The sequence below is a fragment of the Watersipora subatra genome, chromosome 3 (genome assembly GCF_963576615.1).
Source record: "Watersipora subatra chromosome 3, tzWatSuba1.1, whole genome shotgun sequence".
Classification (NCBI taxonomy): Eukaryota; Metazoa; Bryozoa; class Gymnolaemata; order Cheilostomatida; family Watersiporidae; genus Watersipora; species Watersipora subatra.
Window position 1 is genome coordinate 3,403,090 of NC_088710.1, and position 24,435 is coordinate 3,427,524.

The 24,435-nt window shown below is 36.0% G+C and overlaps 1 protein-coding gene and 3 non-coding genes across 4 annotated transcripts in view; 3 read left to right on the top strand and 1 right to left on the bottom strand.

Moving 5' to 3' along the window:
- The window catches only part of LOC137389641 (protein IWS1 homolog), a 185,136-nt gene that overhangs the window by 30,668 nt on the left and 130,033 nt on the right, over positions 1-24,435 (bottom strand). The gene's annotated exons all lie outside the window — the stretch shown is intronic.
- On the top strand, positions 7,915-7,998 carry Trnad-guc (transfer RNA aspartic acid (anticodon GUC)). Its single transcript is given in 2 exon segments — positions 7,915-7,951; positions 7,964-7,998. It is a non-coding gene; the product is annotated as a tRNA-Asp (tRNA).
- On the top strand, positions 17,608-17,691 carry Trnad-guc (transfer RNA aspartic acid (anticodon GUC)). Its single transcript is given in 2 exon segments — positions 17,608-17,644; positions 17,657-17,691. It is a non-coding gene; the product is annotated as a tRNA-Asp (tRNA).
- Trnad-guc (transfer RNA aspartic acid (anticodon GUC)) lies at positions 20,246-20,329 on the top strand. Its single transcript is given in 2 exon segments — positions 20,246-20,282; positions 20,295-20,329. It is a non-coding gene; the product is annotated as a tRNA-Asp (tRNA).

Here is a 24,435-nt window from a genome sequence, read left to right on the forward strand (position 1 = left end):
TGGTGAGTATCCCCGCCTGTCATGCGAAGCAGCTCGCGGGAGACCGGGGTTCAATTCCCGACACGGAGAGTTTTGCAAAACTATTATTTTAAGAAACAGACTTACTTTTCTATATAAAATAAAACTTGTATCTAAATGATTTTTCCTTAACGTTCAAAAATATTGCTGTAAATACGCCTCAAACTTACTCATGCGCAACTTGAAAATCTCTCTTTTTGAAAAAGCTCACACCTAGTAATTGCTAGATCTAGCAGAGAGTGGTTTCGATCCACCGACCTCTGGGTTATGGGCCCAGCACGCTTCCACTGCGCCACTCTGCTTTACATTCAAGTCTTCATCAGCCGTGTGAAGGCAATAATACACATTTTACGAACACGCCAAGCTAATCGAATTCTCCAAAGGCGAAAGAAAATGATCGACTTAGCAATAACTTTGGAAAGATTCATCGAAAGGGTTGATTTAAAGAGATTATATTTTAATGGTTAGCATTATATAGAATTTGGTAATAAAAGTACGACTTGCTAGAGGGGTGTGGGATGAGCTAAAGAATGGTGAGATATGTTTATTTTCGTTGTTTCCGGAAATTATGTTAATATGAAGATCGGCTAAACTTTTTGCCATTAAGATATTTGACTTTGTATGATTTAGCTTAAGTTCTTAATGATTAATACGCGAACAGCTAACATAGATTGTCTCTCATTTGTTCCGTTTAAAATAATACCTTTGTGTTGACCTATTTTGTTTTTTTTAAACTTCAGGTTTAGTTAACGGAAAACACAAATGATTGACAACATCAGCTACAAAAAACACATTTTTACATATTTTGACATCAAAATTATGGCAGATAGAGTACATGCAGCAAGAAATCTATGTTAGTATAGTGGTGAGTATCCCCGCCTGTCATGCGAAGCAGCTCGCGGGAGACCGGGGTTCAATTCCCCGACACGGAGAGTTTTGTAAAACTATTATTTTAAGAAACAGACTTACCTTTCCATATAAATTAAAACTTGTATCTCAATGATTTTTTATTAATATTCAAAAATATTGCTGTAAATACGCCTCAAACTTACTCATGCGCAACTTGAAAATCTCTCTTTTTGAAAAAGCTCACACCTAGTAATTGTTAGATCTAGCAGAGAGTGGTTTCGATCCACCGACCTCTGGGTTATGGGCCCAGCACGCTTCCACTGCGCCACTCTGCTTTACATTCAAGTCTTCATCAGCCGTGTGAAGGCAATGATACACATTTTACGAACATGCCAAGCTAATCGAATTCTCCAAAGGCGAAAGAAAATGATCGACTTAGCAATAACTTTGGAAAGATTCATCGAAAGGGTGTATTTAAAGAGATTATATTTTAATGGTTAGCATTATATAGAATTTGGTAATAAAAGTACGACTGGCTGGAGGTGTGTGGGATCAGCTAAAGAATGGTGAGATATGTTTATTTTCGTTGTTTCCGGAAATTATGTTAATATGAAGATCGGCTAAAATTTTTGCCATTAAGATATTTGACTTTGTATGATTTAGCTTAAGTTCTTAATGATTAATACGCGAACAGCTAACATAGATTGTCTCTCATTTGTTCCGTTTAAAATAATACCTTTGTGTTGACCTATTTTGTTTTTTTAAACTTCAGGTTTAGATAACGGAAAACACAAATGATTGACAACATCAGCTACAAAAAACACATTTTTACATATTTTGACATCAAAATTATGGCAGATAGAGTACATGCAGCAAGAAATCCGTGTTAGTATAGTGGTGAGTATCCCCGCCTATCATGCGAAGCAGCTCGCTGGAGACCGGGGTTCAATTCCCGACACGGAGAGTTTTGCAAAACTATTATTTTAAGAAACAGACTTACCTTTCCATATAAAATAAAACTTGTATCTAAATGATTTTTCCTTAACGTTCAAAAATATTGCTGTAAATACGCCTCAAACTTACTCATGCGCAACTTGAAAATCTCTCTTTATGAAAAAGCTCACACCTAGTAATTGCTAGATCTAGCAGAGAGTGGTTTCGATCCACCGACCTCTGGGTTATGGGCCCAGCACGCTTCCACTGCGCCACTCTGCTTTACATTCAAGTCTTCATCAGCCGTGTGAAGGCAATGATACACATTTTACGAACATGCCAAGCTAATCGAATTCTCCAAAGGCGAAAGAAAATGATCGACTTAGCAATAACTTTGGAAAGATTCATCGAAAGGGTTGATTTAAAGAGATTATATTTTAATGGTTAGCATTATATAGAATTTGCTAATAAAAGTACGACTTGCTAGAGGGGTGTGGGATGAGCTAAAGAATGGTGAGATATGTTTATTTTCGTTGTTTCCGGAAATTATGTTAATATGAAGATCGGCTAAACTTTTTGCCATTAAGATATTTGACTTTGTATGATTTAGCTTAAGTTCTTAATGATTAATACGCGAACAGCTAACATAGATTGTCTCTCATTTGTTCCGTTTAAAATAATACCTTTGTGTTGACCTATTTTGTTTTTTTAAACTTCAGGTTTAGATAACGGAAAACACAAATGATTGACAACATCAGCTACAAAAAACACATTTTTACATATTTTGACATCAAAATTATGGCAGATAGAGTACATGCAGCAAGAAATCTATGTTAGTATAGTGGTGAGTATCCCCGCCTGTCATGCGAAGCAGCTCGCGGGAGACCGGGGTTCAATTCCCCGACACGGAGAGTTTTGTAAAACTATTATTTTAAGAAACAGACTTACCTTTCCATATAAAATAAAACTTGTATCTCAATGATTTTTTATTAATATTCAAAAATATTGCTGTAAATACGCCTCAAACTTACTCATGCGCAACTTGAAAATCTCTCTTTATGAAAAAGCTCACACCTAGTAATTGTTAGATCTAGCAGAGAGTGGTTTCGATCCACCGACCTCTGGGTTATGGGCCCAGCACGCTTCCACTGCACCACTCTGCTTTACATTCAAGTGTTCATCAGCCGTGTGAAGGCAATGATACACATTTTACGAACATGCCAAGCTAATCGAAATCTCCATAGGCGAAAGAAAATGATCGACTTAGCAATAACTTTGGAAAGATTCATCGAAAGGGTTGATTTAAAGAGATTATATTTTAATGGTTAGCATTATATAGAATTTGGTAATAAAAGTACGACTTGCTAGAGGGGTGTGGGATGAGCTAAAGAATGGTGAGATATGTTTATTTTCGTTGTTTCCAGAAATTATGTTAATATGAAGATCGGCTAAACTTTTTGCCATTAAGATATTTGACTTTGTATGATTTAGCTTAAGTTCTTAATGATTAATACGCGAACAGCTAACATAGATTGTCTCTCATTTGTTCCGTTTAAAATAATACCTTTGTGTTGACCTATTTTGTTTTTTTTAAACTTCAGGTTTAGATAACGGAAAACACAAATGATTGACAACATCAGCTACAAAAAACACATATTTTTACATATTTTGACATCAAAATTATGGCAGATAGAGTACATGCAGCAAGAAATCTATGTTAGTATAGTGGTGAGTATCCCCGCCTATCATGCGAAGCAGCTCGCTGGAGACCGGGGTTCAATTCCCGACACGGAGAGTTTTGCAAAACTATTATTTTAAGAAACAGACTTACCTTTCTATATAAAATAAAACTTGTATCTAAATGATTTTTCCTTAACGTTCAAAAATATTGCTGTAAATACGCCTCAAACTTACTCATGCGCAACTTGAAAATCTCTCTTTTTGAAAAAGCTCACACCTAGTAATTGCTAGATCTAGCAGAGTGGTTTCGATCCACCGACCTCTGGGTTATGGGCCCAGCACGCTTCCACTGCACCACTCTGCTTTACATTCAAGTCTTCATCAGCCGTGTGAAGGCAATAATACACATTTTACGAACACGCCAAGCTAATCGAATTCTCCAAAGGCGAAAGAAAATGATCGACTTAGCAATAACTTTGGAAAGATTCATCGAAAGGGTTGATTTAAAGAGATTATATTTTAATGGTTAGCATTATATAGAATTTGGTAATAAAAGTACGACTTGCTAGAGGGGTGTGGGATGAGCTAAAGAATGGTGAGATATGTTTATTTTCGTTGTTTCCGGAAATTATGTTAATATGAAGATCGGCTAAACTTTTTGCCATTAAGATATTTGACTTTGTATGATTTAGCTTAAGTTCTTAATGATTAATACGCGAACAGCTAACATAGATTGTCTCTCATTTGTTCCGTTTAAAATAATACCTTTGTGTTGACCTATTTTGTTTTTTTTAAACTTCAGGTTTAGATAACGGAAAACACAAATGATTGACAACATCAGCTACAAAAAACACATTTTTACATATTTTGACATCAAAATTATGGCAGATAGAGTACATGCAGCAAGAAATCCGTGTTAGTATAGTGGTGAGTATCCCCGCCTGTCATGCGAAGCAGCTCGTGGGAGACCGGGGTTCAATTCCCGACACGGAGAGTTTTGCAAAACTATTATTTTAAGAAACAGACTTACCTTTCCATATAAAATAAAACTTGTATCTAAATGATTTTTCCTTAACGTTCAAAAATATTGCTGTAAATACGCCTCAAACTTACTCATGCGCAACTTGAAAATCTCTCTTTTTGAAAAAGCTCACACCTAGTAATTGCTAGATCTAGCAGAGAGTGGTTTCGATCCACCGACCTCTGGGTTATGGGCCCAGCACGCTTCCACTGCGCCACTCTGCTTTACATTCAAGTCTTCATCAGCCGTGTGAAGGCAATAATACACATTTTACGAACACGCCAAGCTAATCGAATTCTCCAAAGGCGAAAGAAAATGATCGACTTAGCAATAACTTTGGAAAGATTCATCGAAAGGGTTGATTTAAAGAGATTATATTTTAATGGTTAGCATTATATAGAATTTGGTAATAAAAGTACGACTTGCTAGAGGGGTGTGGGATGAGCTAAAGAATGGTGAGATATGTTTATTTTCGTTGTTTCCGGAAATTATGTTAATATGAAGATCGGCTAAACTTTTTGCCATTAAGATATTTGACTTTGTATGATTTAGCTTAAGTTCTTAATGATTAATACGCGAACAGCTAACATAGATTGTCTCTCATTTGTTCCGTTTAAAATAATACCTTTGTGTTGACCTATTTTGTTTTTTTTAAACTTCAGGTTTAGTTAACGGAAAACACAAATGATTGACAACATCAGCTACAAAAAACACATTTTTACATATTTTGACATCAAAATTATGGCAGATAGAGTACATGCAGCAAGAAATCTATGTTAGTATAGTGGTGAGTATCCCCGCCTGTCATGCGAAGCAGCTCGCGGGAGACCGGGGTTCAATTCCCCGACACGGAGAGTTTTGTAAAACTATTATTTTAAGAAACAGACTTACCTTTCCATATAAATTAAAATTTGTATCTCAATGATTTTTTACTAATATTCAAAAATATTGCTGTAAATACGCCTCAAACTTACTCATGCGCAACTTGAAAATCTCTCTTTTTGAAAAAGCTCACACCTAGTAATTGTTAGATCTAGCAGAGAGTGGTTTCGATCCACCGACCTCTGGGTTATGGGCCCAGCACGCTTCCACTGCGCCACTCTGCTTTACATTCAAGTCTTCATCAGCCGTGTGAAGGCAATGATACACATTTTACGAACATGCCAAGCTAATCGAATTCTCCAAAGGCGAAAGAAAATGATCGACTTAGCAATTACTTTGGAAAGATTCATCGAAAGGGTGTATTTAAAGAGATTATATTTTAATGGTTAGCATTATATAGAATTTGGTAATAAAAGTACGACTGGCTGGAGGTGTGTGGGATCAGCTAAAGAATGGTGAGATATGTTTATTTTCGTTGTTTCCGGAAATTATGTTAATATGAAGATCGGCTAAAATTTTTGCCATTAAGATATTTGACTTTGTATGATTTAGCTTAAGTTCTTAATGATTAATACGCGAACAGCTAACATAGATTGTCTCTCATTTGTTCCGTTTAAAATAATACCTTTGTGTTGACCTATTTTGTTTTTTTAAACTTCAGGTTTAGATAACGGAAAACACAAATGATTGACAACATCAGCTACAAAAAACACATTTTTACATATTTTGACATCAAAATTATGGCAGATAGAGTACATGCAGCAAGAAATCCGTGTTAGTATAGTGGTGAGTATCCCCGCCTATCATGCGAAGCAGCTCGCTGGAGACCGGGGTTCAATTCCCGACACGGAGAGTTTTGCAAAACTATTATTTTAAGAAACAGACTTACCTTTCCATATAAAATAAAACTTGTATCTAAATGATTTTTCCTTAACGTTCAAAAATATTGCTGTAAATACGCCTCAAACTTACTCATGCGCAACTTGAAAATCTCTCTTTATGAAAAAGCTCACACCTAGTAATTGCTAGATCTAGCAGAGAGTGGTTTCGATCCACCGACCTCTGGGTTATGGGCCCAGCACGCTTCCACTGCGCCACTCTGCTTTACATTCAAGTCTTCATCAGCCGTGTGAAGGCAATGATACACATTTTACGAACATGCCAAGCTAATCGAATTCTCCAAAGGCGAAAGAAAATGATCGACTTAGCAATAACTTTGGAAAGATTCATCGAAAGGGTTGATTTAAAGAGATTATATTTTAATGGTTAGCATTATATAGAATTTGCTAATAAAAGTACGACTTGCTAGAGGGGTGTGGGATGAGCTAAAGAATGGTGAGATATGTTTATTTTCGTTGTTTCCGGAAATTATGTTAATATGAAGATCGGCTAAACTTTTTGCCATTAAGATATTTGACTTTGTATGATTTAGCTTAAGTTCTTAATGATTAATACGCGAACAGCTAACATAGATTGTCTCTCATTTGTTCCGTTTAAAATAATACCTTTGTGTTGACCTATTTTGTTTTTTTAAACTTCAGGTTTAGATAACGGAAAACACAAATGATTGACAACATCAGCTACAAAAAACACATTTTTACATATTTTGACATCAAAATTATGGCAGATAGAGTACATGCAGCAAGAAATCTATGTTAGTATAGTGGTGAGTATCCCCGCCTGTCATGCGAAGCAGCTCGCGGGAGACCGGGGTTCAATTCCCCGACACGGAGAGTTTTGTAAAACTATTATTTTAAGAAACAGACTTACCTTTCCATATAAAATAAAACTTGTATCTCAATGATTTTTTATTAATATTCAAAAATATTGCTGTAAATACGCCTCAAACTTACTCATGCGCAACTTGAAAATCTCTCTTTATGAAAAAGCTCACACCTAGTAATTGTTAGATCTAGCAGAGAGTGGTTTCGATCCACCGACCTCTGGGTTATGGGCCCAGCACGCTTCCACTGCACCACTCTGCTTTACATTCAAGTGTTCATCAGCCGTGTGAAGGCAATGATACACATTTTACGAACATGCCAAGCTAATCGAAATCTCCATAGGCGAAAGAAAATGATCGACTTAGCAATAACTTTGGAAAGATTCATCGAAAGGGTTGATTTAAAGAGATTATATTTTAATGGTTAGCATTATATAGAATTTGGTAATAAAAGTACGACTTGCTAGAGGGGTGTGGGATGAGCTAAAGAATGGTGAGATATGTTTATTTTCGTTGTTTCCAGAAATTATGTTAATATGAAGATCGGCTAAACTTTTTGCCATTAAGATATTTGACTTTGTATGATTTAGCTTAAGTTCTTAATGATTAATACGCGAACAGCTAACATAGATTGTCTCTCATTTGTTCCGTTTAAAATAATACCTTTGTGTTGACCTATTTTGTTTTTTTTAAACTTCAGGTTTAGATAACGGAAAACACAAATGATTGACAACATCAGCTACAAAAAACACATTTTTACATATTTTGACATCAAAATTATGGCAGATAGAGTACATGCAGCAAGAAATCCGTGTTAGTATAGTGGTGAGTATCCCCGCCTGTCATGCGAAGCAGCTCGCGGGAGACCGGGGTTCAATTCCCCGACACGGAGAGTTTTGTAAAACTATTATTTTAAGAAACAGACTTACCTTTCCATATAAAATAAAACTTGTATCTAAATGATTTTTCCTTAACGTTCAAAAATATTGCTGTAAATACGCCTCAAACTTACTCATGCGCAACTTGAAAATCTCTCTTTTTGAAAAAGCTCACACCTAGTAATTGCTAGATCTAGCAGAGTGGTTTCGATCCACCGACCTCTGGGTTATGGGCCCAGCACGCTTCCACTGCACCACTCTGCTTTACATTCAAGTCTTCATCAGCCGTGTGAAGGCAATAATACACATTTTACGAACACGCCAAGCTAATCGAATTCTCCAAAGGCGAAAGAAAATGATCGACTTAGCAATAACTTTGGAAAGATTCATCGAAAGGGTTGATTTAAAGAGATTATATTTTAATGGTTAGCATTATATAGAATTTGGTAATAAAAGTACGACTTGCTAGAGGGGTGTGGGATCAGCTAAAGAATGGTGAGATATGTTTATTTTCGTTGTTTCCGGAAATTATGTTAATATGAAGATCGGCTAAACTTTTTGCCATTAAGATATTTGACTTTGTATGATTTAGCTTAAGTTCTTAATGATTAATACGCGAACGGCTAACATAGATTGTCTCTCATTTGTTCCGTTTAAAATAATACCTTTGTGTTGACCTATTTTGTTTTTTTTAAACTTCAGGTTTAGATAACGGAAAACACAAATGATTGACAACATCAGCTACAAAACACATATTTTTACATATTTTGACATCAAAATTATGGCAGATAGAGTACATGCAGCAAGAAATCCGTGTTAGTATAGTGGTGAGTATCCCCGCCTGTCATGCGAAGAAGCTCGTGGGAGACCGGGGTTCAATTCCCCGACACGGAGAGTTTTGCAAAACTATTATTTTAAGAAACAGACTTACCTTTCCATATAAAATAAAACTTGTATCTCAATGATTTTTCCTTAACATTCAAAAATATTGCTGTAAATACGCCTCAAACTTACTCATGCGCAACTTGAAAATCTCTCTTTTTGAAAAAGCTCACACCTAGTAATTGTTAGATCTAGCAGAGAGTGGTTTCGATCCACCGACCTCTGGGTTATGGGCCCAGCACGCTTCCACTGCGCCACTCTGCTTTACATTCAAATCTTCATCAGCCGTGTGAAGGCAATAATACACATTTTACGAACACGCCAAGCTAATCGAATTCTCCAAAGGCGAAAGAAAATGATCGACTTAGCAATAACTTTGGAAAGATTCATCGAAAGGGTTGATTTAAAGAGATTATATTTTAATGGTTAGCATTATATAGAATTTGGTAATAAAAGTACGACTTGCTAGAGGGGTGTGGGATGAGCTAAAGAATGGTGAGATATGTTTATTTTCGTTGTTTCCGGAATTTATGTTAATATGAAGATCGGCTAAACTTTTTGCCATTAAGATATTTGACTTTGTATGATTTAGCTTAAGTTCTTAATGATTAATACGCGAACAGCTAACATAGATTGTCTCTCATTTGTTCCGTTTAAAATAATACCTTTGCGTTGACCTATTTTGTTTTTTTTTAAACTTCAGGTTTAGATAACGGAAAACACAAATGATTGACAACATCAGCTACAAAAAACATATTTTTACATATTTTGACATCAAAATTATGGCAGATAGAGTACATGCAGCAAGAAATCCGTGTTAGTATAGTGGTGAGTATCCCCGCCTGTCATGCGAAGCAGCTCGTGGGAGACCGGGGTTCAATTCCCGACACGGAGAGTTTTGCAAAACTATTATTTTAAGAAACAGACTTACCTTTCCATATAAAATAAAACTTGTATCTAAATGATTTTTCCTTAACGTTCAAAAATATTGCTGTAAATACGCCTCAAACTTACTCATGCGCAACTTGAAAATCTCTCTTTTTGAAAAAGCTCACACCTAGTAATTGCTAGATCTAGCAGAGTGGTTTCGATCCACCGACCTCTGGGTTATGGGCCCAGCACACTTCCACTGCACCACTCTGCTTTACATTCAAGTCTTCATCAGCCATGTGAAGGCAATAATACACATTTTACGAACACGCCAAGCTAATCGAATTCTCCAAAGGCGAAAGAAAATGATCGACTTAGCAATAACTTTGGAAAGATTCATCGAAAGGGTTGATTTAAAGAGATTATATTTTAATGGTTAGCATTATATAGAATTTGGTAATAAAAGTACGACTTGCTAGAGGGGTGTGGGATGAGCTAAAGAATGGTGAGATATGTTTATTTTCGTTGTTTCCGGAAATTATGTTAATATGAAGATCGGCTAAACTTTTTGCCATTAAGATATTTGACTTTGTATGATTTAGCTTAAGTTCTTAATGATTAATACGCGAACAGCTAACATAGATTGTCTCTCATTTGTTCCGTTTAAAATAATACCTTTGCGTTGACCTATTTTGTTTTTTTTAAACTTCAGGTTTAGATAACGGAAAACACAAATGATTGACAACATCAGCTACAAAACACATATTTTTACATATTTTGACATCAAAATTATGGCAGATAGAGTACATGCAGCAAGAAATCCGTGTTAGTATAGTGGTGAGTATCCCCGCCTGTCATGCGAAGCAGCTCGCGGGAGACCGGGGTTCAATTCCCGACACGGAGAGTTTTGCAAAACTATTATTTTAAGAAACAGACTTACCTTTCTATATAAAATAAAACTTGTATCTAAATGATTTTTCCTTAACGTTCAAAAATATTGCTGTAAATACGCCTCAAACTTATACTCATGCGCAACTTGAAAATCTCTCTTTTTGAAAAAGCTCACACCTAGTAATTGCTAGATCTAGCAGAGAGTGGTTTCGATCCACCGACCTCTGGGTTATGGGCCCAGCACGCTTCCACTGCGCCACTCTGCTTTACATTCAAGTCTTCATCAGCCGTGTGAAGGCAATAATACACATTTTACGAACACGCCAAGCTAATCGAATTCTCCAAAGGCGAAAGAAAATGATCGACTTAGCAATAACTTTGGAAAGATTCATCGAAAGGGTTGATTTAAAGAGATTATATTTTAATGGTTAGCATTATATAGAATTTGGTAATAAAAGTACGACTTGCTAGAGGGGTGTGGGATGAGCTAAAGAATGGTGAGATATGTTTATTTTCGTTGTTTCCGGAAATTATGTTAATATGAAGATCGGCTAAACTTTTTGCCATTAAGATATTTGACTTTGTATGATTTAGCTTAAGTTCTTAATGATTAATACGCGAACAGCTAACATAGATTGTCTCTCATTTGTTCCGTTTAAAATAATACCTTTGTGTTGACCTATTTTGTTTTTTTTAAACTTCAGGTTTAGTTAACGGAAAACACAAATGATTGACAACATCAGCTACAAAAAACACATTTTTACATATTTTGACATCAAAATTATGGCAGATAGAGTACATGCAGCAAGAAATCTATGTTAGTATAGTGGTGAGTATCCCCGCCTGTCATGCGAAGCAGCTCGCGGGAGACCGGGGTTCAATTCCCCGACACGGAGAGTTTTGTAAAACTATTATTTTAAGAAACAGACTTACCTTTCCATATAAATTAAAACTTGTATCTCAATGATTTTTTATTAATATTCAAAAATATTGCTGTAAATACGCCTCAAACTTACTCATGCGCAACTTGAAAATCTCTCTTTTTGAAAAAGCTCACACCTAGTAATTGTTAGATCTAGCAGAGAGTGGTTTCGATCCACCGACCTCTGGGTTATGGGCCCAGCACGCTTCCACTGCGCCACTCTGCTTTACATTCAAGTCTTCATCAGCCGTGTGAAGGCAATGATACACATTTTACGAACATGCCAAGCTAATCGAATTCTCCAAAGGCGAAAGAAAATGATCGACTTAGCAATAACTTTGGAAAGATTCATCGAAAGCGTGTATTTAAAGAGATTATATTTTAATGGTTAGCATTATATAGAATTTGGTAATAAAAGTACGACTGGCTGGAGGTGTGTGGGATCAGCTAAAGAATGGTGAGATATGTTTATTTTCGTTGTTTCCAGAAATTATGTTAATATGAAGATCGGCTAAACTTTTTGCCATTAAGATATTTGACTTTGTATGATTTAGCTTAAGTTCTTAATGATTAATACGCGAACAGCTAACATAGATTGTCTCTCATTTGTTCCGTTTAAAATAATACCTTTGTGTTGACCTATTTTGTTTTTTTAAACTTCAGGTTTAGATAACGGAAAACACAAATGATTGACAACATCAGCTACAAAAAACACATTTTTACATATTTTGACATCAAAATTATGGCAGATAGAGTACATGCAGCAAGAAATCTATGTTAGTATAGTGGTGAGTATCCCCGCCTGTCATGCGAAGCAGCTCGCGGGAGACCGGGGTTCAATTCCCCGACACGGAGAGTTTTGTAAAACTATTATTTTAAGAAACAGACTTACCTTTCCATATAAAATAAAACTTGTATCTCAATGATTTTTTATTAATATTCAAAAATATTGCTGTAAATACGCCTCAAACTTACTCATGCGCAACTTGAAAATCTCTCTTTATGAAAAAGCTCACACCTAGTAATTGTTAGATCTAGCAGAGAGTGGTTTCGATCCACCGACCTCTGGGTTATGGGCCCAGCACGCTTCCACTGCACCACTCTGCTTTACATTCAAGTGTTCATCAGCCGTGTGAAGGCAATGATACACATTTTACGAACATGCCAAGCTAATCGAAATCTCCATAGGCGAAAGAAAATGATCGACTTAGCAATAACTTTGGAAAGATTCATCGAAAGGGTTGATTTAAAGAGATTATATTTTAATGGTTAGCATTATATAGAATTTGGTAATAAAAGTACGACTTGCTAGAGGGGTGTGGGATGAGCTAAAGAATGGTGAGATATGTTTATTTTCGTTGTTTCCAGAAATTATGTTAATATGAAGATCGGCTAAACTTTTTGCCATTAAGATATTTGACTTTGTATGATTTAGCTTAAGTTCTTAATGATTAATACGCGAACAGCTAACATAGATTGTCTCTCATTTGTTCCGTTTAAAATAATACCTTTGTGTTGACCTATTTTGTTTTTTTTAAACTTCAGGTTTAGATAACGGAAAACACAAATGATTGACAACATCAGCTACAAAAAACACATATTTTTACATATTTTGACATCAAAATTATGGCAGATAGAGTACATGCAGCAAGAAATCTATGTTAGTATAGTGGTGAGTATCCCCGCCTATCATGCGAAGCAGCTCGCTGGAGACCGGGGTTCAATTCCCGACACGGAGAGTTTTGCAAAACTATTATTTTAAGAAACAGACTTACCTTTCTATATAAAATAAAACTTGTATCTAAATGATTTTTCCTTAACGTTCAAAAATATTGCTGTAAATACGCCTCAAACTTACTCATGCGCAACTTGAAAATCTCTCTTTTTGAAAAAGCTCACACTTAGTAATTGCTAGATCTAGCAGAGTGGTTTCGATCCACCGACCTCTGGGTTATGGGCCCAGCACGCTTCCACTGCACCACTCTGCTTTACATTCAAGTCTTCATCAGCCGTGTGAAGGCAATAATACACATTTTACGAACACGCCAAGCTAATCGAATTCTCCAAAGGCGAAAGAAAATGATCGACTTAGCAATAACTTTGGAAAGATTCATCGAAAGGGTTGATTTAAAGAGATTATATTTTAATGGTTAGCATTATATAGAATTTGGTAATAAAAGTACGACTTGCTAGAGGGGTGTGGGATGAGCTAAAGAATGGTGAGATATGTTTATTTTCGTTGTTTCCGGAAATTATGTTAATATGAAGATCGGCTAAACTTTTTGCCATTAAGATATTTGACTTTGTATGATTTAGCTTAAGTTCTTAATGATTAATACGCGAACAGCTAACATAGATTGTCTCTCATTTGTTCCGTTTAAAATAATACCTTTGTGTTGACCTATTTTGTTTTTTTTAAACTTCAGGTTTAGATAACGGAAAACACAAATGATTGACAACATCAGCTACAAAAAACACATTTTTACATATTTTGACATCAAAATTATGGCAGATAGAGTACATGCAGCAAGAAATCCGTGTTAGTATAGTGGTGAGTATCCCCGCCTGTCATGCGAAGCAGCTCGTGGGAGACCGGGGTTCAATTCCCGACACGGAGAGTTTTGCAAAACTATTATTTTAAGAAACAGACTTACCTTTCCATATAAAATAAAACTTGTATCTAAATGATTTTTCCTTAACGTTCAAAAATATTGCTGTAAATACGCCTCAAACTTACTCATGCGCAACTTGAAAATCTCTCTTTTTGAAAAAGCTCACACCTAGTAATTGCTAGATCTAGCAGAGAGTGGTTTCGATCCACCGACCTCTGGGTTATGGGCCCAGCACGCTTCCACTGCGCCACTCTGCTTTACATTCAAGTCTTCATCAGCCGTGTGAAGGCAATGATACACATTTTACGAACATGCCAAGCTAATCGAATTCTCCAAAGGCGAAAGAAAATGATCGACTTAGCAATAACTTTGGAAAGATTCATCGAAAGGGTTGATTTAAAGAGATTATATTTTAATGGTTAGCATTATATAGAATTTGCTAATAAAAGTACGACTTGCTAGAGGGGTGTGGGATGAGCTAAAGAATGGTGAGATATGTTTATTTTCGTTGTTTCCGGAAATTATGTTAATATGAAGATCGGCTAAACTTTTTGCCATTAAGATATTTGACTTTGTATGATTTAGCTTAAGTTCTTAATGATTAATACGCGAACAGCTAACATAGATTGTCTCTCATTTGTTCCGTTTAAAATAATACCTTTGTGTTGACCTATTTTGTTTTTTTAAACTTCAGGTTTAGATAACGGAAAACACAAATGATTGACAACATCAGCTACAAAAAACACATTTTTACATATTTTGACATCAAAATTATGGCAGATAGAGTACATGCAGCAAGAAATCTATGTTAGTATAGTGGTGAGTATCCCCGCCTGTCATGCGAAGCAGCTCGCGGGAGACCGGGGTTCAATTCCCCGACACGGAGAGTTTTGTAAAACTATTATTTTAAGAAACAGACTTACCTTTCCATATAAAATAAAACTTGTATCTCAATGATTTTTTATTAATATTCAAAAATATTGCTGTAAATACGCCTCAAACTTACTCATGCGCAACTTGAAAATCTCTCTTTATGAAAAAGCTCACACCTAGTAATTGTTAGATCTAGCAGAGAGTGGTTTCGATCCACCGACCTCTGGGTTATGGGCCCAGCACGCTTCCACTGCACCACTCTGCTTTACATTCAAGTGTTCATCAGCCGTGTGAAGGCAATGATACACATTTTACGAACATGCCAAGCTAATCGAAATCTCCATAGGCGAAAGAAAATGATCGACTTAGCAATAACTTTGGAAAGATTCATCGAAAGGGTTGATTTAAAGAGATTATATTTTAATGGTTAGCATTATATAGAATTTGGTAATAAAAGTACGACTTGCTAGAGGGGTGTGGGATGAGCTAAAGAATGGTGAGATATGTTTATTTTCGTTGTTTCCAGAAATTATGTTAATATGAAGATCGGCTAAACTTTTTGCCATTAAGATATTTGACTTTGTATGATTTAGCTTAAGTTCTTAATGATTAATACGCGAACAGCTAACATAGATTGTCTCTCATTTGTTCCGTTTAAAATAATACCTTTGTGTTGACCTATTTTGTTTTTTTTAAACTTCAGGTTTAGATAACGGAAAACACAAATGATTGACAACATCAGCTACAAAAAACACATATTTTTACATATTTTGACATCAAAATTATGGCAGATAGAGTACATGCAGCAAGAAATCTATGTTAGTATAGTGGTGAGTATCCCCGCCTATCATGCGAAGCAGCTCGCTGGAGACCGGAGTTCAATTCCCGACACGGAGAGTTTTGCAAAACTATTATTTTAAGAAACAGACTTACCTTTCCATATAAAATAAAACTTGTATCTAAATGATTTTTCCTTAACGTTCAAAAATATTGCTGTAAATACGCCTCAAACTTACTCATGCGCAACTTGAAAATCTCTCTTTTTGAAAAAGCTCACACCTAGTAATTGCTAGATCTAGCAGAGTGGTTTCGATCCACCGACCTCTGGGTTATGGGCCCAGCACGCTTCCACTGCACCACTCTGCTTTACATTCAAGTCTTCATCAGCCGTGTGAAGGCAATAATACACATTTTACGAACACGCCAAGCTAATCGAATTCTCCAAAGGCGAAAGAAAATGATCGACTTAGCAATAACTTTGGAAAGATTCATCGAAAGGGTTGATTTAAAGAGATTATATTTTAATGGTTAGCATTATATAGAATTTGGTAATAAAAGTACGACTTGCTAGAGGGGTGTGGGATGAGCTAAAGAATGGTGAGATATGTTTATTTTCGTTGTTTCCGGAAATTATGTTAATATGAAGATCGGCTAAACTTTTTGCCATTAAGATATTTGACTTTGTATGATTTAGCTTAAGTTCTTAATGATTAATACGCGAACAGCTAACATAGATTGTCTCTCATTTGTTCCGTTTAAAATAATACCTTTGTGTTGACCTATTTTGTTTTTTTTAAACTTCAGGTTTAGATAACGGAAAACACAAATGATTGACAACATCAGCTACAAAAAACACATTTTTACATATTTTGACATCAAAATTATGGCAGATAGAGTACATGCAGCAAGAAATCTATGTTAGTATAGTGGTGAGTATCCCCGCCTGTCATGCGAAGCAGCTCGTGGGAGACCGGGGTTCAATTCCCCGACACGGAGAGTTTTGTAAAACTATTATTTTAAGAAACAGACTTACCTTTCCATATAAAATAAAACTTGTATCTCAATGATTTTTTATTAATATTCAAAAATATTGCTGTAAATACGCCTCAAACTTACTCATGCGCAACTTGAAAATCTCTCTTTATGAAAAAGCTCACACCTAGTAATTGTTAGATCTAGCAGAGAGTGGTTTCGATCCACCGACCTCTGGGTTATGGGCCCAGCACGCTTCCACTGCGCCACTCTGCTTTACATTCAAGTGTTCATCAGCCGTGTGAAGGCAATGATACACATTTTACGAACATGCCAAGCTAATCGAATTCTCCAAAGGCGAAAGAAAATGATCGACTTAGCAATAACTTTGGAAAGATTCATCGAAAGGGTTGATTTAAAGAGATTATATTTTAATGGTTAGCATTATATAGAATTTGGTAATAAAAGTACGACTTGCTAGAGGGGTGTGGGATGAGCTAAAGAATGGTGAGATATGTTTATTTTCGTTGTTTCCGGAAATTATGTTAATATGAAGATCGGCTAAACTTTTTGCCATTAAGATATTTGACTTTGTATGATTTAGCTTAAGTTCTTAATGATTAATACGCGAACAGCTAACATAGATTGTCTCTCATTTGTTCCGTTTAAAATAATACCTTTGCGTTGACCTATTTTGTTTTTTTAAACTTCAGGTTTAGATAACGGAAAACACAAATGATTGACAACATCAGCTACAAAACACATATTTTTACATATTTTGACATCAAAATTATGGCAGATAGAGTACATGCAGCAAGAAATCCGTGTTAGTATAGTGGTGAGTATCCCCGCCTGTCATGCGAAGCAGCTCGCGGGAGACCGGGGTTCAATTCCCCGACACGGAGAGTTTTGTAAAACTATTATTTTAAGAAACAGACTTACCTTTCCATATAAAATAAAACTTGTATCTCAATGATTTTCCTTAACGTTCAAAAATATTGCTGTAAATACGCCTCAAACCTACTCATGCGCAACTTGAAAATCTCTCTTTTTGAAAAAGCTCACACCTAGCAATTGCTAGATCTAGCAGAGAGTGGTTTCGATCCACCGACCTCTGGGTTATGGGCCCAGCACGCTTCCACTGCACCACTCTGCTTTACATTCAAGTCTTCATCAGCCGTGTGAAGGCAATAATACACATTTTACGAACACGCCAAGCTAATCGAATTCTCCAAAGGCGAAAGAAAATGATCTACTTAGCAAAAACTTTGGAAAGATTCATCGAAAGGGTTGACTTAAAGGGATTATATTTTAATGGTTAGCATTAGAATTTGCTAATAAACGTACGACTTGCTGGAGGTGTGTGGGATGAGCTAAAGAATGGTGAGATATGTTTATTTTCGTTGTTTCCGGAAATTATGTTAATATGAAGATCGGCTAAACTTTTTGCCATTAAGATATTTGACTTTGTATGGTTTAGCTTAAGTTCTTAATGATTAATACGCGAACAGCTAACATAGATTGTCTCTCATTTGTTCCGTTTAAAATAATACCTTTGCGTTGACCTATTTTGTTTTTTTAAACTTCAGGTTTAGATAACGGAAAACACAAATGATTGACAACATCAGCTACAAAAAACACATATTTTTACATATTTTGACATCAAAATTATGGCAAATAGAGTACATGCAGCAAGAAATCTATGTTAGTATAGTGGTGAGTATCCCCGCCTGTCATGCGAAGCAGCTCGCGGGAGACCGGGGTTCAATTCCCCGACACGGAGAGTTTTGTAAAACTATTATTTTAAGAAACAGACTTACCTTTCCATATAAAATAAAACTTGTATCTAAATGATTTTTCCTTAACGTTCAAAAATATTGCTGTAAATACGCCTCAAACTTACTCATGCGCAACTTGAAAATCTCTCTTTTTGAAAAAGCTCACACCTAGTAATTGCTAGATCTAGCAGAGTGGTTTCGATCCACCGACCTCTGGGTTATGGGCCCAGCACGCTTCCACTGCACCACTCTGCTTTACATTCAAGTCTTCATCAGCCGTGTGAAGGCAATAATACACATTTTACGAACACGCCAAGCTAATCGAATTCTCCAAAGGCGAAAGAAAATGATCGACTTAGCAATAACTTTGGAAAGATTCATCGAAAGGGTTGATTTAAAGAGATTATATTTTAATGGTTAGCATTATATAGAATTTGGTAATAAAAGTACGACTTGCTAGAGGGGTGTGGGATGAGCTAAAGAATGGTGAGATATGTTTATTTTCGTTGTTTCCGGAAATTATGTTAATATGAAGATCGGCTAAACTTTTTGCCATTAAGATATTTGACTTTGTATGATTTAGCTTAAGTTCTTAATGATTAATACGCGAACAGCTAACATAGATTGTCTCTCATTTGTTCCGTTTAAAATAATACCTTTGCGTTGACCTATTTTGTTTTTTTAAACTTCAGGTTTAGATAACGGAAAACACAAATGATTGACAACATCAGCTACAAAAAACACATTTTTACATATTTTGACATCAAAATTATGGCAGATAGAGTACATGCAGCAAGAAATCTATGTTAGTATAGTGGTGAGTATCCCCGCCTGTCATGCGAAGCAGCTCGCGGGAGACCGGGGTTCAATTCCCCGACACGGAGAGTTTTGTAAAACTATTATTTTAAGAAACAGACTTACCTTTCCATATAAAATAAAACTTGTATCTCAATGATTTTTAATTAATATTCAAAAATATTGCTGTAAATACGCCTCAAACTTACTCATGCGCAACTTGAAAATCTCTCTTTATGAAAAAGCTCACACCTAGTAATTGTTAGATCTAGCAGAGAGTGGTTTCGATCCACCGACCTCTGGGTTATGGGCCCAGCACGCTTCCACTGCGCCACTCTGCTTTACATTCAAGTGTTCATCAGCCGTGTGAAGGCAATGATACACATTTTACGAACATGCCAAGCTAATCGAATTCTCCAAAGGCGAAAGAAAATGATCGACTTAGCAATAACTTTGGAAAGATTCATCGAAAGGGTTGATTTAAAGAGATTATATTTTAATGGTTAGCATTATATAGAATTTGGTAATAAAAGTACGACTTGCTAGAGGGGTGTGGGATGAGCTAAAGAATGGTGAGATATGTTTATTTTCGTTGTTTCCGGAAATTATGTTAATATGAAGATCGGCTAAACTTTTTGCCATTAAGATATTTGACTTTGTATGATTTAGCTTAAGTTCTTAATGATTAATACGCGAACAGCTAACATAGATTGTCTCTCATTTGTTCCGTTTAAAATAATACCTTTGCGTTGACCTATTTTGTTTTTTTAAACTTCAGGTTTAGATAACGGAAAACACAAATGATTGACAACATCAGCTACAAAACACATATTTTTACATATTTTGACATCAAAATTATGGCAGATAGAGTACATGCAGCAAGAAATCCGTGTTAGTATAGTGGTGAGTATCCCCGCCTGTCATGCGAAGCAGCTCGCGGGAGACCGGGGTTCAATTCCCCGACACGGAGAGTTTTGTAAAACTATTATTTTAAGAAACAGACTTACCTTTCCATATAAAATAAAACTTGTATCTCAATGATTTTCCTTAACGTTCAAAAATATTGCTGTAAATACGCCTCAAACTTACTCATGCGCAACTTGAAAATCTCTCTTTTTGAAAAAGCTCACACCTAGCAATTGCTAGATCTAGCAGAGAGTGGTTTCGATCCACCGACCTCTGGGTTATGGGCCCAGCACGCTTCCACTGCACCACTCTGCTTTACATTCAAGTCTTCATCAGCCGTGTGAAGGCAATAATACACATTTTACGAACACGCCAAGCTAATCGAATTCTCCAAAGGCGAAAGAAAATGATCTACTTAGCAAAAACTTTGGAAAGATTCATCGAAAGGGTTGACTTAAAGGGATTATATTTTAATGGTTAGCATTAGAATTTGCTAATAAACGTACGACTTGCTGGAGGTGTGTGGGATGAGCTAAAGAATGGTGAGATATGTTTATTTTCGTTGTTTCCGGAAATTATGTTAATATGAAGATCGGCTAAACTTTTTGCCATTAAGATATTTGACTTTGTATGGTTTAGCTTAAGTTCTTAATGATTAATACGCGAACAGCTAACATAGATTGTCTCTCATTTGTTCCGTTTAAAATAATACCTTTGCGTTGACCTATTTTGTTTTTTTAAACTTCAGGTTTAGATAACGGAAAACACAAATGATTGACAACATCAGCTACAAAAAACACATATTTTTACATATTTTGACATCAAAATTATGGCAAATAGAGTACATGCAGCAAGAAATCTATGTTAGTATAGTGGTGAGTATCCCCGCCTGTCATGCGAAGCAGCTCGCGGGAGACCGGGGTTCAATTCCCCGACACGGAGAGTTTTGTAAAACTATTATTTTAAGAAACAGACTTACCTTTCCATATAAAATAAAACTTGTATCTAAATGATTTTTCCTTAACGTTCAAAAATATTGCTGTAAATACGCCTCAAACTTACTCATGCGCAACTTGAAAATCTCTCTTTTTGAAAAAGCTCACACCTAGTAATTGCTAGATCTAGCAGAGTGGTTTCGATCCACCGACCTCTGGGTTATGGGCCCAGCACGCTTCCACTGCACCACTCTGCTTTACATTCAAGTCTTCATCAGCCGTGTGAAGGCAATAATACACATTTTACGAACACGCCAAGCTAATCGAATTCTCCAAAGGCGAAAGAAAATGATCGACTTAGCAATAACTTTGGAAAGATTCATCGAAAGGGTTGATTTAAAGAGATTATATTTTAATGGTTAGCATTATATAGAATTTGGTAATAAAAGTACGACTTGCTAGAGGGGTGTGGGATGAGCTAAAGAATGGTGAGATATGTTTATTTTCGTTGTTTCCGGAAATTATGTTAATATGAAGATCGGCTAAACTTTTTGCCATTAAGATATTTGACTTTGTATGATTTAGCTTAAGTTCTTAATGATTAATACGCGAACAGCTAACATAGATTGTCTCTCATTTGTTCCGTTTAAAATAATACCTTTGCGTTGACCTATTTTGTTTTTTTAAACTTCAGGTTTAGATAACGGAAAACACAAATGATTGACAACATCAGCTACAAAAAACACATTTTTACATATTTTGACATCAAAATTATGGCAGATAGAGTACATGCAGCAAGAAATCTATGTTAGTATAGTGGTGAGTATCCCCGCCTGTCATGCGAAGCAGCTCGCGGGAGACCGGGGTTCAATTCCCCGACACGGAGAGTTTTGTAAAACTATTATTTTAAGAAACAGACTTACCTTTCCATATAAAATAAAACTTGTATCTCAATGATTTTTTATTAATATTCAAAAATATTGCTGTAAATACGCCTCAAACTTACTCATGCGCAACTTGAAAATCTCTCTTTATGAAAAAGCTCACACCTAGTAATTGTTAGATCTAGCAGAGAGTGGTTTCGATCCACCGACCTCTGGGTTATGGGCCCAGCACGCTTCCACTGCGCCACTCTGCTTTACATTCAAGTGTTCATCAGCCGTGTGAAGGCAATGATACACATTTTACGAACACGCCAAGCTAATCGAATTCTCCAAAGGCGAAAGAAAATGATCGACTTAGCAATAACTTTGGAAAGATTCATCGAAAGGGTTGATTTAAAGAGATTATATTTTAATGGTTAGCATTATATAGAATTTGGTAATAAAAGTACGACTTGCTAGAGGGGTGTGGGATGAGCTAAAGAATGGTGAGATATGTTTATTTTCGTTGTTTCCGGAAATTATGTTAATATGAAGATCGGCTAAACTTTTTGCCATTAAGATATTTGACTTTGTATGATTTAGCTTAAGTTCTTAATGATTAATACGCGAACAGCTAACATAGATTGTCTCTCATTTGTTCCGTTTAAAATAATACCTTTGCGTTGACCTATTTTGTTTTTTTAAACTTCAGGTTTAGATAACGGAAAACACAAATGATTGACAACATCAGCTACAAAACACATATTTTTACATATTTTGACATCAAAATTATGGCAGATAGAGTACATGCAGCAAGAAATCCGTGTTAGTATAGTGGTGAGTATCCCCGCCTGTCATGCGAAGCAGCTCGTGGGAGACCGGGGTTCAATTCCCCGACACGGAGAGTTTTGTAAAACTATTATTTTAAGAAACAGACTTACCTTTCCATATAAAATAAAACTTGTATCTCAATGATTTTCCTTAACGTTCAAAAATATTGCTGTAAATACGCCTCAAACTTACTCATGCGCAACTTGAAAATCTCTCTTTTTGAAAAAGCTCACACCTAGCAATTGCTAGATCTAGCAGAGAGTGGTTTCGATCCACCGACCTCTGGGTTATGGGCCCAGCACGCTTCCACTGCACCACTCTGCTTTACATTCAAGTCTTCATCAGCCGTGTGAAGGCAATAATACACATTTTACGAACACGCCAAGCTAATCGAATTCTCCAAAGGCGAAAGAAAATGATCTACTTAGCAAAAACTTTGGAAAGATTCATCGAAAGGGTTGACTTAAAGGGATTATATTTTAATGGTTAGCATTAGAATTTGCTAATAAACGTACGACTTGCTGGAGGTGTGTGGGATGAGCTAAAGAATGGTGAGATATGTTTATTTTCGTTGTTTCCGGAAATTATGTTAATATGAAGATCGGCTAAACTTTTTGCCATTAAGATATTTGACTTTGTATGATTTAGCTTAAGTTCTTAATGATTAATACGCGAACAGCTAACATAGATTGTCTCTCATTTGTTCCGTTTAAAATAATACCTTTGCGTTGACCTATTTTGTTTTTTTAAACTTCAGGTTTAGATAACGGAAAACACAAATGATTGACAACATCAGCTACAAAAAACACATATTTTTACATATTTTGACATCAAAATTATGGCAAATAGAGTACATGCAGCAAGAAATCCGTGTTAGTATAGTGGTGAGTATCCCCGCCTGTCATGCGAAGCAGCTCGTGGGAGACCGGGGTTCAATTCCCCGACACGGAGAGTTTTGTAAAACTATTATTTTAAGAAACAGACTTACCTTTCCATATAAAATAAAACTTGTATCTCAATGATTTTTTCTTAACATTCAAAAATATTGCTGTAAATACGCCTCAAACTTACTCATGCGCAACTTGAAAATCTCTCTTTTTGAAAAAGCTCACACCTAGTAATTGTTAGATCTAGCAGAGAGTGGTTTCGATCCACCGACCTCTGGGTTATGGGCCCAGCATGCTTCCACTGCGCCACTCTGCTTTACATTCAAGTCTTCATCAGCCGTGTGAAGGCAATGATACACATTTTACGAACATGCCAAGCTAATCGAATTCTCCAAAGGCGAAAGAAAATGATCGACTTAGCAATAACTTTGGAAAGATTCATCGAAAGGGTTGATTTAAAGAGATTATATTTTAATGGTTAGCATTATATAGAATTTGGTAGTAAAAGTACGACTGGCTGGAGGTGTGTGGGATCAGCTAAAGAATGGTGAGATATGTTTATTTTCGTTGTTTCCGGAAATTATGTTAATATGAAGATCGGCTAAACTTTTTGCCATTAAGATATTTGACTTTGTATGATTTAGCTTAAGTTCT